Genomic DNA, 3,786 nt, shown 5'->3' on the forward strand with positions numbered 1-3,786 from the left:
TTTAATTTTTACAAAATAAATCATACAATTCGATAAATTATTTAAAAAAGAAAAATTGACCAGGTGATCGATCTACTTATAATTTCATTTCCGCAAATTAGAGTTATTGTTTAAATTTTGACAATCACTCTTTGCTTTACCATGATATAATTATTTTATTTATTAATTTATCTATTTATTTATAAATCAATTTATTCATATATGAAATACGCTTTTAATTTTTTTCCTTCTACGATTTAATATTTCTTATATTGATGAAAAAGAAAGGGATAAAACTTTATTTTCTCTTTTTTGGTTGAATTAATCTTATTTTTATTAACAAGACGAAAAAGAAACTCGCAATAGCTCAGTAGTTTCTTTGTATAATAAAGATAAAAAGCGAGGGTTTCCGAATATACACGATAAACGCAAAACACGATACACGATAGAACCTGATAAACGATCTACACGATAAACGCAAAACACGATAAACGGAAAACACGATAGAAAACGCAAAACCTGATAAACGGAAAACACGATACGATAGGATACGATAGGATACACGCACGATACGATAGGATACACGCACGATACGATAGGATACACGCACGGTAGAACACGATAGAATTGTAAAGAATAACGATGCGGGTACTGTACTGAAGTCTGTTGTAGCCTTGATGTAGAGTGTACTGAAGTCTATTGTAGCCTTGATGTAGAGTGTACTGAAGTCTATTGTAGCCTTGATGTAGAGTGTACTGAAGTCTGTTGTAGCCTTGATGTAGAGTGTACTGAAGTCGGTTGTAGCTTTGATGTAGAGGGTACTGAAGTCTGTTGTAGACTTGATGTAGAGTGTACTGAAGTCTGTTGTAGCCTTGATGTAGAGTGTACTGAAGTCTATTGTAGCCTTGATGTAGAGTGTACTGAAGTCTGTTGTAGCCTTGATGTAGAGTGTACTGAAGTCTGCTGTAGCCTTGATGTAGAGTGTACAGAAGTCTGTTGTAGCCTTGATGTAGAGTGTACAGAAGTCTGTTGTAGCCTTGATGTAGAGTGTACTGAAGTCTGTTGTAGCCTTGATGTAGAGTGTACTGAAGTCTGTTGTAGCCTTGATGTAGAGTGTACTGAAGTCTGTTGTAGCCTTGATGTAGAGTGTACTGACGTCTGTTGTAGCTTTGGTGTAGAGTGTACTGAAGTCTATTGTAGCCTTGATGTAGAGTGTACTGAAGTCTTTTGTAGCCTTGATGTAGAGTGTACTGAAGTCTGTTGTAGTGTTGATGTAGAGTGTACTGAAGTCTGTTGTAGCCTTGATGTAGAGTGTACAGAAGTCTGTTGTAGCCTTGATGTAGAGTGTACTGAAGTCTGTTGTAGCCTTGATGTAGAGTGTACTGAAATCTGTTGTAGCTTTGATGTAGAGTGTACTGAAGTCTGCTGTAGACTTGATGTAGAGTGTACTGAAGTCTGTTGTAGCCTTGATGTAGAGTGTACTGAAATCTGTTGTAGCTTTGATGTAGAGTGTACTGAAGTCTGTTGTAGCCTTGATGTAGAGTGTACTGAAATCTGTTGTAGCTTTGATGTAGAGTGTACTGAAGTCTGTTGTAAACTTGATGTAGAGTGTACTGAAGTCTGTTGTAGCCTTGATGTAGAGTGTATTGAAGTCTGTTGTAGCCTTGATGTAGAGTGTACTGAAGTCTGTTGTAGCCTTGATGTAGAGTGTACTGAAGTCTGTTGTAGTCTTGATGTAGAGTGTACTGAAGTCTGTTGTAGCCTTGATGTAGAGTGTACTGAAGTCTGTTGTAGCCTTGATGTAGAGTGTACTGAAGTCTTTTGTAGCCTTGATGTAGAGTGTACTGAAATCTGTTGTAGCTTTGATGTAGAGTGTACTGAAGTCTGTTGTAGACTTGATGTAGAGTGTACTGAAATCTGTTGTAGCCTTGATGTAGAGTGTACTGAAGTCTGTTGTAGCCTTGATGTAGAGTGTACTGAAGTCGGTTGTAGCCTTGATGTAGAGTGTACTGAAGTCTATTGTAGCCTTGATGTAGAGTTTACTGAAGTCTGCTGTAGCCTTGATGTAGAGTGTACTGAAGTCTGTTGTAGCCTTGATGTAGAGTGTACTGAATTCTGTTGTAGCCTTGATGTAGAGTGTACTGAAGTCTGTTGTAGCCTTGATGTAGAGTGTACTGAAATCTATTGTAGCCTTGATGTAGAGTGTACTGAAGTCTGCTGTAGCCTTTATGTAGAGTGTACTGAAGTCTATTGTAGCCTTGATGTAGAGTGTACTGAAGTCTGCTGTAGCCTTGATGTAGAGTGTACTGAAGTCTGTTGTAGCCTTGATGTAGAGTGTACTGATGTAAGTCTATTGTAGCCTTGATGTAGAGTGTACTGAAGTCTGTTGTAGCCTTGATGTAGAGTGTCTGTTGTAGCCTTGATGTAGAGTGTACTGAAGTCTATTGTAGCCTTGATGTAGAGTGTACTGAAGTCTGTTGTAGCCTTGATGTAGAGTGTACTGAAGTCTGTTGTAGCCTTGATGTAGAGTGTACTGAAGTCTGTTGTAGCCTTGATGTAGAGTGTACTGAAGTCTGTAGTAGCCTTGATGTAGAGTGTACTGAAGTCTGTTGTAGCCTTGATGTAGAGTGTACTGAAGTCTGTTGTAGCCTTGATGTAGATGTAGAGTGTAGCCTTGATGTAAGTCTTAAGTCAGTTGTAGCCTTGATGTAGGGTGTACTGAAGTCTGTTGTAGCCTTGATGTAGAGTGTATTGAAGTCTGTTGTAGCCTTGATGTAGAGTGTACTGAAGTCTGTTGTAGCCTTGATGTAGAGTGTACTGAAGTCTGTTGTAGCCTTGATGTAGAGTGTACTGAAGTCTATTGTAGCCTTGATGTAGAGTGTACTGAAGTCTGTTGTAGCCTTGATGTAGAGTGTACTGAAGTCTATTGTAGCCTTGATGTAGAGTGTACTGAAGTCTGTTGTAGCCTTGATGTAGAGTGTACTGAAGTCTATTGTAGCCTTGATGTAGAGTGTACTGAAGTCTGTTGTAGCCTTGATGTAGAGTGTACTGAAGTCTATTGTAGCCTTGATGTAGAGTGTACTGAAGTCTGTTGTAGCCTTGATGTAGAGTGTATTGAAGTCTGTTGTAGCCTTGATGTAGAGTGTACTGAAGTCTGTTGTAGCCTTGATGTAGAGTGTACTGAAGTCTATTGTAGCCTTGATGTAGAGTGTACTGAAGTCTGTTGTAGCCTTGATGTAGAGTGTACTGAAGTCTGTTGTAGCCTTGATGTAGAGTGTACTGAAGTCTATTGTAGCCTTGATGTAGAGTGTACTTAAGTCAGTTGTAGCCTTGATGTAGGGTGTACTGAAGTCTGTTGTAGCCTTGATGTAGAGTGTACTGAAGTCTGTTGTAGCCTTGATGTAGAGTGTACTGAAGTCTGTTGTAGCCTTGATGTAGAGTGTACTGAAGTCTATTGTAGCCTTGATGTAGAGTGTACTGAAGTCTGTTGTAGCCTTGATGTAGAGTGTACTGAAGTCTGTTGTAGCCTTGATGTAGAGTGTACTGAAGTCTGTTGTAGCCTTGATGTAGAGTGTACTGAAGTCTGTTGTAGCCTTGATGTAGAGTGTACTGAAGTCTGTTGTAGCCTTGATGTAGAGTGTACTGAAGTCTGTTGTAGCCTTGATGTAGAGTGTACTGAAGTCTGTTGTAGCCTTTGATGTAGAGTGTACTGAAGTCTGTTGTAGCCTTGATGTAGAGTGTACTGAAATCTGTTGTAGCCTTGATGTAGAGTGTACTGAAGTCTGTTGTAGCCTTGATGTAGAGTGT

This window comes from Saccostrea cucullata, unplaced genomic scaffold (assembly GCF_032062105.1).
Source record: "Saccostrea cucullata isolate Sc308-1 unplaced genomic scaffold, CSIRO_AGI_Scuc_v1 ctg7169, whole genome shotgun sequence".
NCBI classification, from domain to species: Eukaryota; Metazoa; Mollusca; class Bivalvia; order Ostreida; family Ostreidae; genus Saccostrea; species Saccostrea cuccullata.